Below are 15,218 nucleotides of genomic sequence, written 5' to 3' on the forward strand. Positions count from 1 at the left end.
ACCCTGATGTTATAAATGTTTAGCTATGGCCCCACCTCTCCAGTCTTTTTTTTGTCCTCGACCACTTCACCCCAGGGATCCATGAAGACACAGATGCCAATTTCGGTATTGTTACTTTTTGATATTTTCACCCCTACCTTGCTGGTTCCTCTGGCTTTTTCCACTAGTCGCCTCTGCTAGTGAAGCCCCTAAATAGCTATAAACTAGCTCGGAGGGGACCCCCGTTTTCTGCTGGTCTTTCGGGGGCAAGGTGCATAGCATAAAGGTATAAAGTACCTAACCGACAAAGAAGTATGCATCACTTTAAACTATTATCTTTTAAACAAGGATTGGTGGTGTTCGGATCCTTCTCACCTTTTTTTCCTGCTCTCTCTCTCCGTCTCGGCGTGCGTTCCACTGGTCTCCGCCTACTCCCCGCCCTCTCCTGTCTAGCTGCACTGTCCTCCTATCTGGCGTTGGCATACGTGCGCTTCACAATGCGGACTTCCGGCCGCATGACGTACGTATGACGTCATTTCCTCCGCATCTCGCTCCGTGATTGGGGCTGAATGAGGAAGCGGGGAGGAGTCTATTTAAGCGTACGGCGCGCGCTGGTGGCCGGCTTACCTGCAGAGGACTCTGACACTGCGCACGGCCGAGATGGAGGACGAAATAGAGACACGTGATGATGGTAGGTCACTGTGTTCTGGTGACATATATGTAGGTTAGAGGTATTAATTAAGCAGCAATGTCAGTCTTACTTCTTTATTCTTACACTATCCTTCCTCTGCTCATCCCTGCAGTGGCTTCATCTGCATCTATGGATCCTGTAACACCTAAAACAGACCAGCGACGGGCTGACAGGTAGGGGTGGTTTAAGGTAGGTTCTTGCCCGTGTGTTTCACCAGAGTGCATACTAAAGTAACATCCTGTCTGTTTATGGCAGCCGAAGAAACGTGACAAGAAGTCATCGAGGTCCAGATCTCGCTCCAGGAGGAGAAGCCCATCCCAACACCGTAGAAGAGATAGAAGCAGGTCAAGATCTAGACGGAGGTCAAGGTCAAGGTCTAGGGAGCGTTCCTCCAAGAGATGCTGGGCTTGCAGCAATTACGTAATGCCTGGAAAGACGGTAGGCAGAGTCTGCTTTGAAGAGATGGCAAAGGAACCGGAGCAGACACCTGTGGATGTGTCCAACCTGATCAAACAGGCGGTACAAGACTCTATGAAGGAGTATATTGCCTATATCCCAACTATACCATCTACTTCAGCAGGACAGCCGCAAGATCTTGAGACGGAGGATGCAGATGACTTAGACGTTGGATTTGACTTTGCGCTTGGGGAACCGTTTGTATGCGCAGTAAGACAAGCGATTGAATGGGAAGATGATGAGGAAGAAGTATCAGCTGAGGGAGCCAGGAAGCAGAAGCAGTACTATGCTCACCTCAAAAAGAGGTTTACACCGTTTCCGCTCATGCAGGAAATATCGGAAATAATTAGAGATGAGTGGAAGAAGGCAGAAAAACGGCCACCTCTACACAATAGGCTAGGGAAGCTTTATCCCATGCTCGATCGTGATTCTAAGCAATTAGACAACCCACCAATAGTGGATGCCTCAGTAATGAGATTGGCAAGACCAACTACGCTTCCCGAGAGGATGCAGTGACCTTTAGGGATGGTATGGATAGGAGAATAGATTCAGAACTAAAGAGAATCTACGCCACTGTCGGCGGAGCTGCAAGGCCAGCAATAGCCCTGACTGCGGTCTCAAGAGCCCTTAGAGTGTGGACGACTAATATCGAGGAGGCTATAAAGGCAGATGCTGACAAGGATGCGATAATAGCTGGTCTGGAAGACCTTAAACTGTCTGCTGAATATATCGGAGAGGCGGCAGTGGACGTAGTCAGATGCTCGGCAAGAACGATGTATTCTTCGGTAGTCGCCAAGAGATCGTTATGGCTAAAGGCATGGATCGCTGACCCGTCTTCTCGCCAGGATTGGTGCAGAATATCGTATGATGGAGAGCACCTGTTCGGAGATGAAATGGACACCGCTATAAAGAGAGTGACCGGGGGAAAGTCTGGGTTGATACCACAGGATAGGAAGAGCAAACGCCCTTTTTCCCAACAGACTAGTAGATACCAACAACAGAGATTCAGGTCAGCAAGAACTTACAAACCTGGCAAGGAGTTTAGAAGGATTTGGCAGAGTGCCCAGAGTAACCTCCAACGGATAACGAAGCAAAGGAATACAACTAGCCAGCCATTGTCTCAACAGAAGTCTTTTTGACAGTCAGGAAGCTCAGAGCTGGCCGGTGGGGGGAAGACTAAGTTACTTCGGTCAGGTCTGGGCGGAGAACGTGACCAATCCTTGGGTCGTAAAGACAATTTCACAGGGGCACCACTGGAAATTTATTACAAAACCCCCTCGATCCAGGTTTGTGAAAACGAAGATTCCGATAGCCGAAGACAAACGTACAATTCTGACAGATTATGTGTACACACTTCTAGAAAAGAAAGCTATAATTCCGGTACCAACAAACGAAAGACGACAGGGTCTATATTCCCCTTTGTTTTTCGTACTGAAGAAAACTGGAGACTGGCGTCCGGTACTAGATCTGAGGTTCTTAAACAGGCATATTCATCTCAAAAGGTACAAGATGGAAACCCTGCAATCGAGAACTCAGGGTATATTAAAGGAAGATTGGATGCTTTCAGCAGATTTAGAGGACGCGTACTTGCATATCCCCATCGCTCCAGCATTTCAGGAATATCTAAGATTTGCAGTAGGGGAGCAACATTTCCAATTTACAGGTCTCCCGTTCGGCATATGCACCGCCCCCCGAACGTTCTCCAAGGTGCTTCTTGCATTAGTGGCTCTTCTTCGAACACGAGGTATTCGCATCTTCCACTACCTCGACGATCTTTTGCTACTGTCTCAAAGTTGGCAGACAATCAACCAGCACAGAGAGATACTGCTCAACACGCTGTCTCAGTTTGGTTGGAAGATCAACAGGAAAAAGAGTATACTGGAACCAACCCAGGAAATGGTATTTCTGGGGGCACTGATCAACACACGGACCAACTCGCTATCACTACCAGTGGAAAAGATGCAGACAATAATATCGAGATCTCAGAGAATTCGATCATTGAGGAGCCTACCTGCGAGAGAGTGTATGAGTTATATAGGGACTCTAACATCTACTATTCCGATGATCCGTTGGGCCCATTGGCATATAAGGCCCTTCCAATGGGGTTTTCTCTCGCAGTGGAACAGGGGCAATTTCAATCAGACAATACTCTTTACTCCTCTAATGAGGAACAGTCTGGAATGGTGGACGGTAAGAGAAAACCTATCCAAGCATCACCTGATACAGCCTGGAGTTATGATCACACTTACTTCAGACGCCAGTGCCAGAGGCTGGGGAGCCCACTGCGAACACCTAACCGCTCAGGGACGCTGGGAGACATACTCCAACCAAGTGCCAGCAAACATACTAGAGTTGCGTGCAGCTCATCAAGCCTTACTGAGTTTTCAGCAGATAATAGTAGGAAAGACAGTAATGTTAAGAATGGACAACTCCACGGCAGTTGCTTACTTGAGGAGGCAAGGTGGAACGAGAAGTCTTCAATTGCTGCAGGAGTCTGCGGAAATCTTCCACTTTGCAGAGCGGAACCTATGGGATCTGAATGCCATTTACATTCCGGGCGAAAACAACACCACGGCGGACTATCTGAGCAGGCATACCATCAGCAACAACGAGTGGTGCCTGTCTCAGGAGGTTTATCAGTGGATCTGCAAGAAATGGGGAACACCAGATCTGGACCTGATGGCAACCCCCCAGAACACCAAGTGCAGCAGGTTCATATCCAGGTATCGATGCAGCAAGGCAGTGTCAGTAGATGCGATCACGGCACCTTGGGACACCAAGCTGGCGTATGTATACCCTCCAACCCCACTCATTCATCGCCTATTAGTCAAATTACTGAGGGTGACGGTAGTAGCCATCATACCACACTGTCCCAATCGCCCATGGTATCCACTGTTATGGGAGATGAGCAAACAGCCACCACTACCTCTACCCTGCAGTCAGAACCTTCTGTATCAGGGAAAAGTATATCATCAAAACCCCATGACGCTGAGCCTGATGGCATGGAATTTGAGGGGCAAAGGTTAAGAAAGGAGGGCTGCTCGGAGGCAGTAATACATACTATGCTTAAATCAAGAAGACCCACCACCAATATAACTTATAGAAGAGTCTGGAACCGTTTTCTTCTTTATACTCAGGAGAAGGGAATAGACCCTTTGAATCCAGAACCTCATCAGATACTGGAGTTCTTACAGAGGGGTTTGGACTTGGGACTAGGTTATCATACGCTGAAGGTCCATACTTCAGCGCTGTCAACATTCACAGGTAAAGCATGGGCTGTTCTTAGGGTAAGACCACCTAAGAAGCCAGTCTTCCCCAAGTGGGACTTACCCATGGTCCTTGATGTTTACTCATCACTGCCATTTCACCCTATTGAGGAGTGCAACATCTAGAATAAGACGTTAAAGACGGTCTTTCTTAACCTCCCAGAATTTAAAACCATTCCCGATCCCTCTTTTTGGATAACTAAAGGGATAGTATTCCTTGAAAATATTACGACTAAAGGCCAGATAGTATCCTTTACCTACTTAATCTCCACCTATCCTATCCCCGCTAATCAAGAATTTAGATACTGGCAGTTAAAGCACGCCTTCGGTAAGCAATTCCCTAAAACACCCATTACATTATATGGCTCCCCTATTATAGAAATGCTTAAAAATGGACCAACCAGACATATGATAGGAGAGCTATACAAAACACTTCTAGAATTTGGTGCTGAGGAGCTCACCATCGAATCACGCAACAGATGGGTTACATGCGGTCTAGATATCACAGATGAAGACTGGGATGATGCCCTGTTTGCCCCTAAAAAAGTATCCCCATGTATCCGAGAACGTATCACACAAATATATATACTTCACCAGGCCTACCTAACCCCTAAACAGCTCTGTAAATATAACCCACAATTCTCAAATAACTGCCCCAAATGCCAAGAACCATCTCCCACATTCTACCACCTTATCTGGAGTTGCCCAGCTGTGGCATCCTTCTGGGCCCAAATTGTTAAATTCTTGCATGATAAGATGGGCTGTCCCATAAGTTATGATCCCCTACTGTGTCTTCTTGGAGTTATCCAGGATGAAGCATTGGAAAGTACACTTAAATCATTTCTGACAGAAGTGCTATTCATAGGAAGACAAGAAGTGGCGTGCAGATGGCTTGCGCCCACGCCACCCTCCTACGACAATTGGATCAAACGCATCAGCACTGCAATACCCTACAAAAAACTGGTACACATTCACAGGGGATCACAAAAGAAATTCCACTTGATATGGGACAGGTGGAAAAACCGGTGATTTAAGATGGTAGGGAAAGCTTTATGTGAAACCCCTTGAACCATAATGTTTCGGTTAGGCTACAAGATGGGTCCACATTTCATCTATGTAGAAGCTAGGATAACCTATACACGGACTTCGCTATATATGCCTTTTTGATTTCTGTGTGCGGGTCCCTCCTGCTTGTTCATGTGAATCCCTATGTACTACAACTGCTAAAATTACACCATGACTGTAATACTGTAATTTATCTGTGCCTTGTATATGACTTGCAATGTTTTCAATAAACCTTTATTTTGGTTTAAAAAAAAAAAGACGGTCTTTCTTGTTGCTATAGCATCAGCACAGAGGGTGTCGGAACTACAGGCACTAGGATGCAATGAACCCTATTTGACTATGTTTCCGGACCGAATAGTGTTAAGACCCCTACAACAGTTTATCCCAAAGGTGGCCACGACGTTTCACCTTAACCAGGATTGGACATTACCGGCATTTACAGTGGATGAAACACAACAGCCACACCCACTGGACGTGGTACACGCAGTAAACAAATACCTTCAGGCTACAGCAGAATTTAGGAAGACTGAAAGGTTATGGGTAATCCCGAATGGCTGCAGGAAAGGTGAGCCAGCATCAGTGAGAACCATTGCCTCCTGGATAGTGAAGGCTATACAACTGGCGTACAGAACTCTTAATATGACTCCGCCGGAGCAGATACTGGCACACTCTACCAGAAGCATATCCACTTCATGGGCTGCGTACAATAAGGTGCCAGCGGAGAAGATATGCCAGGCTGCGAACTGGTCTAATATTCATACATTTATGAGACATTACAGAGTTGATATGACGGCACAGTCGTCTGCTTTATTTGGTAAAACTGTATTATTGTCATATACTGCATAATAAAGTAAAATTTTCTTTTTGTGCACAGCATCTGGTCTCCCTCCCTTCATTTGTTTTTCCTAGTTAAGTCCCAAGTGTGACGACATGGAGCATAGGGAAAACGGAAAATTGTTACTTACCTATCGGTAATTTTCCTTTCCCGATGCTACATGTCGTCATGCGACCCTCCCTTCTATGGGTTTCAGTGCTCGAGGCTACATAGACTGGAGAGGTGGGGCCATAGCTAAACATTTATAACATCAGGGTCCTATGGGGTAGAGGGGGCGGGACATCTACCCATGTGTGACGACATGTAGCATCGGGAAAGGAAAATTACCGATAGGTAAGTAACAATTTTCCGTTATATGGCAGCCGCTACTGGATCCAGAGGCTAGGAGCATACTAGGCTGAATCGCTAGCATTGCAGAAAACGTATGCGTTTCTGCATGTAATTAGAGTGACCAGATTTTTGTAGGCTCAACCTGGGATGGGGGGGGGGGGCAGGCGGCGCGTGCAGCGCGCTACGGAGAGAACAGGGGGTGCGACGCGCGCAGAAAAATGTGGTGTCTGCAGCGCGCGTGAAAAATGGCCGTGGCCATGACATTCTATGGGCGGAGCTAACGTAATGATGCAACAGCGAGGCATAAGAAAGCAGTGTTTACGCCGTGATGTGGTCAAACGTGGATTCACATCATAGGTGTGCAGAAACTGTGTGATGCTATTTAATAGTATGCCATAACCCCAAAGCAGCAAACACAGCCAACTATGACCATTAAATAATAAATGCAGCAACAGTTACCCCAGACATCACAAAATAAACGCAATGGGCAACATTTCAGCACAAAATAAACGCATTGCGGGCAACATGTCAGCATAAAATAAACGCAATGGGGGCAAACATGTCAGTACAAAATAAACGCAATGGGGGCAAACATGTCAGTACAAAATAAACGCACTGCGGGCAAACATGTCAGTACAAAATAAACGCACTGCGGGCAAACATGTCAGTACAAGATAAACGCACTGCGGGCAAACATGTCAGTACAAGATAAACGCACTGCGGGCAAACATGTCAGTACAAGATAAACGCACTGCGGGCATACATGTCAGTACAAGATAAACGCACTGCGGGCAAACATGTCAGTACAAGATAAATGCACTACGGGCAAACATGTCAGTACAAAATGAACACAATTTGGGCAAACATGTCCGTACAAAATAAACGTACGGCGGGCAACATGTCAATACAAAATGAACGCACGGTGGGCAAGCATGTCAGTACAAGATAAACGCACTGCAGGCAAACATGTCAGTACAAGATAAATGCACTGCGGGCAAACATGTCAGTACAAGATAAATGCACTGCGGACAAACATGTCAGTACAAGACAAATGCACTGCGGACAAACATGTCAGTACAAGATAAACGCACTGCGGGCATACATGTCAGTACAAGATAAACGCACGGCGGCCAAGCATGTCAGTACAAGATAAACGCACTGCGGGCAAACATGTCAGTACAAGATAAACGCACTGCGGGCAAACATGTCAGTACAAGATAAACGCACTGCGGGCAAACATGTCAGTACAAGATAAATGCACTGCGGGCAAACATGTCAGTACAAGATAAATGCACTGCGGATAAACATGTCAGTACAAGATAAACGCACTGCGGGCAAACATGTCAGTACAAGATAAACGCACTGCGGGCAAACATGTCAGTACAAGATAAACGCACTGCGGGCAAACATGGCAGTACAAAATGAACACAATTTGGGCAAACATGTCAGTACAAGATAAACGCACTGCGGGCAAACATGTCAGTACAAGATAAACGCACTGCGGGCAAACATGTCAGTACAAGATAAACGCACTGCGGGCAAACATGTCAGTACAAGATAAACACACTGCGGGCAAACATGTCAGTACAAGATAAACGCACAGCGGGCAAACATGTCAGTACAAGATAAACGCACTGCGGGCAAACATGTCAGTACAAGATAAACGCAATGCGGGCAAACATGTCAGTACAAGATAAACGCAATGCGGGCAAACATGTCAGTACAAGATAAACGCAATGCGGGCAAACATGTCAGTACAAGATAAACGCAATGCAGGCAAACATGTCAGTACAAGATAAACGCAATGTGGGCAAACATGTCAGTACAAAATGAACACAATGTGGGCAAACACTTCACCTGCAAGAAAAAGCATTTACTCACCTGGCAGAAGACGTCCCCTCACGCAGCCGGCCTCTGATGCCTCTGGTGTGTGCAGCTCCCCGTGGCCTGGGCAATCTTCAATCTCCCGCGCGCTCAGCCTCTCACAGGCAGAGCAGGGCTACGGCAAGATGGCGTCCGGAGGCGGAGCCCTGTACTGGAGACAAATAGTCTCCAATACAGGGCTCCGCCTCCGGACGCCATCTTCCCGTAGCCCTGCTCTGCCTGTGCCTGCCGGAGGAGAACATTGCAGGCTGGAGCGGGGCTGCGGGGAATGAACTAGCGCAGCGTCTAGTAGACGCTGCGGCTAGTTCATTGTACGGTGGCCAGAGTCCCGAGGCCGGGACGTCCCGCTGCTAAAAGCGGGACGTTTCCCGGGACCTCATGCAGCCTGGGACAGCGCCCCCCGAAGGCGGGACGCGTCCCGGGTAAAGCGGGACGTATGGTCAACGTAATGTAATGGAAGTCTATGGGCCCTTTTCCACCTGCTTCATTGCACTGGGATTATGCAAACGCTTGCAATTTTACGATCAGGGCTGGTGCACACCAAGAGCGCATTTCCGTGCCGATTGCGCAGTTTCCCCGCAGGCAGATTGCACGGGGAAACTGCCATAGGGAGTAAGGCCCTTTTTCCACTAGCCTGCGATTTGCGATTTGCTTCTGATCGCAAATCGCAAGGTACATTAAACTGATGGAAACTGCAGCAGCAATTTCCATTAGTGTGATCCGATTGCGATGCGATTTTGGTCAAAGCGCAATCGTCGTCCTGCCGCGTTTTGTATGCGATTGAGCTGGACTATAATGAGTATAGTAGCTCAATCGCAATCGCATGGTGGAAATTGAAACGTGATTGCGATCGGAATCGCAATCGCGATCGCATTTCATAGTGGAAAAGAGCCCTAATAGCGCCCCTGGCCGAATCACTTGAGCTAGCGATTCAGCCGGAATTTCTATCCGAAGTTGTGCAGGAGGCTGCGAATCCTCCAGGCCGTGCATGGCACGGCTGATGGGATATGTCTGTGTACCCGCAGACCCGGAAGTGCCGCTGCGCATCTCGCAGGAACGTGCGGCACAAGTGGAAACAAGCCCTTAAAAATGCTAGCGCTTTGAAAATCGCGTGGCTAATGTATTTGTATGGGATGGATAACACCAGAGCGATGTGTTTTTTTTCCAAACGCAAACACGGGTCCTGCAGCATTTCTGAGGCCATTCAGCTTCAATGTTAAGTATAGGAAAGTGGAAGATCGCTCTTAAAAAAGCTAAAAAGGCCCATTCACACTAGGCGTTTTCCGACTTTTTTCAAGCGCAGGCGATTTTTGAAGTCGCCCACAAAATGCCTGTGCAATGATTCCCTATGAGAGGGTTCACAGCTGAGCGGTTCGTTTCCACTCAGCAAAGTGGTGCCTGTACCATTTTTGAGTTTTTGCTGTATTGGAAGGTATAGGAAAAATGCTCACAAAATCGCTTTGGGCATCGATTGTGTTCATGCTTTTAATAATAAATACATTGTATTTATTCTTTTCCGGGTCAAAGAGTTCACTTCCTGACTTGCCTCAGGGAATGAATTACAAAACCGCTCTGAAAAAGCGCTTAGAAAAGCTTTTGTTACAAAAACGCAGCGCGCTGTGGAGCTCCTGGAGGGGAAACAAAAACCGGCACACAAAAATGCAAAACGCTTGTGTTTTCGTTATTAGGTGTGAATGGGGCCGAACAGATTGATTTTCCAAGCGTTTTTTTTTCCACAAAAGTTGTACACTTACAGCTCTACTGTACAAAAATCGCTAGGCACATATCTGGATTCGCTTAGAAAAATCACTTCTAAAACCACTTAGCGTTTGCGATTACGCTAAAGCTTTTAGGTGTGCACCAGTCCTCACAAGGTTTTTGATACTAATCGCTAAAGTTCTATTCCACAATGCAATTTTACCTTGGCAATTTTTAACCAACTTATTGGCAGCTCATTGGCGGCACTAAGCAGCTACGCATTTATGTGCATGCCTTCCCATGGCAACCATGGGCATATTCTGATCGTCTGTTAATGCAAAACAATTGTTTAAAAATGTCAGTTTTGCACTGAAAAGTGCAAAAGCGGGATGTTTAAAAACGTCCAATGTGCATTAACTAGTTAAAAGCACAGCTTGCTGCATTTTCCGTGTGCTTGAAATTGCTATAGCAGCCAATCGCAAGCGCTGCTAAATAGCAGTGAAAAAACGCACAAGAAAATTGCAGAGCTGCAATCACGCTTTTTGGTGTTAAAGGGCACTAAAAAAAGCATATATCTGTGTGTTTTTCAAAACACATACCATGCTGCATATTTCTCGAAAATGCACGTAAAGGAGATGCAGGGAACTGCCTTTTCACATGCGTTTTTTATGCTTTTATTATGAAAATTCGACATGGCGCCTGAATATACAGGTCGGCCATCAGACACCATGAAACTGTATAAGGGAGGGAGTTGCCCACTAGAAATTGAGGTTGGCCCGCAACTTGGTTCCAGTGTTTAATTTCAGCTTACTTTGTATTTGAATTTGACACACCTGCTCTAAACGTATTGACAAAAGCTTGTTGAATTGATTTTGTGGGCGTGCTACTGCCGTCTAATAGCGCATCCAGACTGGGCATGCACCAGTTAGAGCTGAGCATGCCCCACAGAACAAACCACTCATTTGCACAGGGGGAAAAAAATGCAGGAGCTGCTTTGTTCTACTGTGCATGTGTAGACCTTTCTCGCACCTACCAGGCCCAGATGCGCTCATTCACAGACAGTTAAAAGAGGCACCCTGGGTTGGAATGGTGGGCTCGATAAGGATCCGAGAAGCCATTGACCATCCAGAGCAGGCTTTCTCAACCAGGGTTCCCTGGAACCCCAGGGTTACTCTGCAAGGGTTCCTTGGCATTTTCCCCCATCGTGGGGGTAGTATAATAGAGCACATTATAATACTTCAACAAAAAGGACTAAATTGGGGGGTCAGGAGACAGTATAATTAGTGGTAGTGAAATAAACAGCCACACATACTTTTAAAGACCATGCCTCCTCCAAAAGAAATGCAGGGGTTCCTCGAGATCAAAAAATAGTTTGCAGGGGTTCCCTGATATCCCAAAGTTATTTGCAGGGTTCCTCCAGGGTAGAAAGGTTGAGAAAGGCTGATCCAGAGGCATCCAACTACTGAGGCAATAATCTATTACTCCCCATTCCCATTATATTTACTTTAAAGGGGTTCTGTGGAGGGATTGAAAAAACAAAAACTGACGAAAAACAAAAACTGACACTTACCTGGGGCTTCTATTGGCCCCCCGCAGCTGTCATGTTCTGCACCGTCCTCCTACGATCCTCCGTTCCCCGCCGCCGGCAGTGGTCAATTATTCTTCTAACTAGATGAATAATGCTCGCTCCTGCCTCCGGGAGCTTACTGAGTAGGCACAGTACTAGGTTTTCTTGTACTGCGCCTGCGCAGTAAGCTCCTGGAGCCGCGAGCACGCGCGCAGCCGCACTCTAATTAGATGAATAAATAGACCGGTGCCAGCGGCGGGGAACGGATGATCGTAGGAGGATGGCGCGGGACATAACAGCTGCCAATAGAAGCCCCAGGTAAGTGTCAGGTTTTTTTTGTTTTTTATCCCTCCACAGAACCCCTTTAAAGGGAACCTTAAAGCGGAACTGTAAATAGTTTTAAAACGCAGTGTTTCACTTACCTGGGGCTTCTGCAAGCCCCCAGCAGCCGCCCTGTCCCGCCGCTGTTTCGTTCTGTTCCTAGACTTTTAAGTCGATGCCAGCGTGGCTCTGGCTAAGCGTATCTTTTCTTCGCGTTCCCCTCTGCAAAAGCAGGGGACGCAAAGAACGGAAACGCCAGTTGCCTAACTCTCCTGATGATCCTGTGTCTCTAATACTTTTAGCCACATCCCCTAAACAAGCATGCGCATCAGGTGCTCTGACTGAAGTCAGACTGGAGTAGCTGCATGCTTGTTTCAGGTGTGTTATGCAGGCACTATTGCAGCCAAAGAGATCAGCAGGACTGCCAAGCAACTGGTATTGTTTAAAAGGAAACATCTGTATCCCTCTCAGTTAAGGTACCCTTTAAATGCAAATACTATATACATTTTTCATAACTATTTTCTGAGGTAGGACCCCTTTCCAAACATGAAAAAAAATCTACTTTCCTCCATAGGCAGTTTATGTCCATCGTAGAGACCTAGGGCCTGATTCACAAAGTGGTGCAAACTGTTTTTAGCACGGGTGTGCTAAACAGTTAGCATGTGAAGTGCCGTTCGCGGACTTCTGCGCGCGCAAAGTGCCGCGATCGCGCAAATCGTGGCACTTTGCGCGCGCAAAAGTCCGCGAACGCCACTTCACGTGCTTACTGTTTAGCACACCCGTGCTAAACAGTTTGCACCACTTTGTGAAACAGGCCCCTAGGGATAAACAGCTACGTTTTCAAGTTGTGGCCATATTTAAACCTTCCATCTCTTTTACAAATTAAGTTGCCCATGTTTGTACCTTTCCTAAAACTTTAATGGCCTTCCTAGAGTGTAGTGTCCTAAACTGTATCCCACACTCCAGATGTACCCTTAGAAGTGATTCATACAGAAGCGGTAATATGGTAATCTTGTGTTTTTTTTTCATTTGCTTCTGCCGCTGAATGACACTGATTATGGTTGCTTAATTATCATCAAACAGTTTTCTCAAGTTCTGCTCCAAGTCTGAAGTTCCCAGATGTATCCCACTTGGTTTATACGGTTCTTTGTCATGGGCAAGGCCAAGATACATGGCCTTGCATTTAGGTCTCTTTCAGACAGGAGGCCTTTTCCCCCCTTTTTGTCCTTTACAAAGTCCTCTGGGATCAATGCAAGCAATTCAGTAAAGGGAGAAACTGTAAGACTGACCCAAGTAAGATGTCCCAAAGATAATCTTAACACTAAAACCAGACATGGAGACTTAGTGACACTCTAGTGTTGAAAATTTGGCATATGGAGAATAGAGAGAAGCCAAGATGCCGGTTGCACCCACCAAGAAAGGTCAACGTGCTTACAGGTCCAAGTCCCCTACCTTCCGGGGATTGCAGCAAGCTGGAAATCCAGAAGATGACCCAGCACCGTCACAAGTAATGTATAAAAAGCTTCTATGGTTCTTTTAAAAAACAAAAACTGACACTTATCTGGGGCTTCTACCGAACCCCTGCAGCTGTCCTGTCCCGCTCCGTCCTATACGATCCTCCGTTCCCCGCCCCTGGTTACCATCCAATTATTCGTCTAACTAGACGATTGCAACTCCGCCTGCACGGCCGGAGCTGCGCACATCCTCGCTCCTGCTTGCGTCTCTGGGAGGCTCCTGCGCAGGCACAGTATGAAGTTTTCTTGTACTGCGCCCGCGCAGTAAGCTCCTAGAGACATGAGTGGGAGCTAGGACTCGCGGCCACACAGGAACAGTTTATTCCTCTAGTTAGAAATATAATTGGATGGTAATCGGCGGCAGGGAACTGAGGATCGTAGAGGACAGGTCAGATGCAGGGGGCTGGTAGAAGTCCCAGCTAAGTGTCAGTTTTTTGTTTTTAAAAGAATCACAGAACCCTTTTAAGCTCTTTTATTTAAAGCATTGAGGATAAAGGCAGGTAACAGCACAAACAGAAGGCTACTACATCACAATAGCAAAGTTTTGGGAGGACACCCTCCCTTTGTCAAGTCTGCAAAGCCTCTGACAAGTTGATCACAAATCTGCTCTTTAAATACTAGGCTCTCAACAAATGAGCCAATCACAAAAAGACAGCAGTGCTGGGTTGACCAATCAGGCGTGTATTAACAAAGGAGAACCTGATGAGGAACTGACAAAAGTCAGCCTCCACCAATCAGGAAACCTCAAAGCAAACAGAGCGATAAATAAGAATGGAAAAACAAGTTTGCTTTCTTAAAACACAAAGAATTTGCGATAATTCAGGTTGGAGTGAGCTTGAGATGTCTCCCAGTGCATCACTGCTGAATATATGCAAATTAACCATTTTACCTTTAGAAGCTAAACAGACCTCCAGAACCGCTGGAATGCAATGATGTGTCAGTTTGTTTATTTGTACTGAGCCATAATAATCCAACATGCATACAGACTGTTTCAGATTGTTTGATCCTCATCAGTGCATGGCATGGATTAATTTGGCTCTATGGAGTAGGGCTTGTAACACCGAGAGGTACAGACTAACCAGCAAGCTCATGGTGAACCAGAACTCATTGGAGTGTGTGAGGGGCTACAATGGTCCTAAATAAGAATGGTGGAGGCAAAAAAGGTACCAGCCGCCAACAGGAAGTGATGCTGACAGGTTTTACATCACTTCCTGTTGGCGGCTGGTCCATTTTTTTGCCTCCATCGTTCTTATTGGTCGCTCCTTTGTTAATACATGCCTGCTTTGCCAAAGAGCTTGATAAATTACTTCTGACGCATATGGAGAATATGCAGTGAACTGAAATCTGATACTCTCAGATGGTGGTCACCTGCAAGGCAACCAGCCACAAGGCCTGCAGTCTCGCAATGCACTCACTTTTGTCAACCAAAACACAAATACTTGAAAACCTAGAATGTGCAAGTAGCTTAAAAAGCACCGCTGAAGTGAGAGGAATATGGAGGCTGACATATTGATTTGTTTTTAAACAATGCAAATTGCCTGACTTCCTGCTGATCTTGTGTCTATACACGTACGAGGAATGTCGCCTGTCTGGGATCATCGGTACCCATCCA

The sequence above is a fragment of the Hyperolius riggenbachi genome, chromosome 3 (assembly GCF_040937935.1).
Source record: "Hyperolius riggenbachi isolate aHypRig1 chromosome 3, aHypRig1.pri, whole genome shotgun sequence".
Taxonomy (NCBI): Eukaryota; Metazoa; Chordata; class Amphibia; order Anura; family Hyperoliidae; genus Hyperolius; species Hyperolius riggenbachi.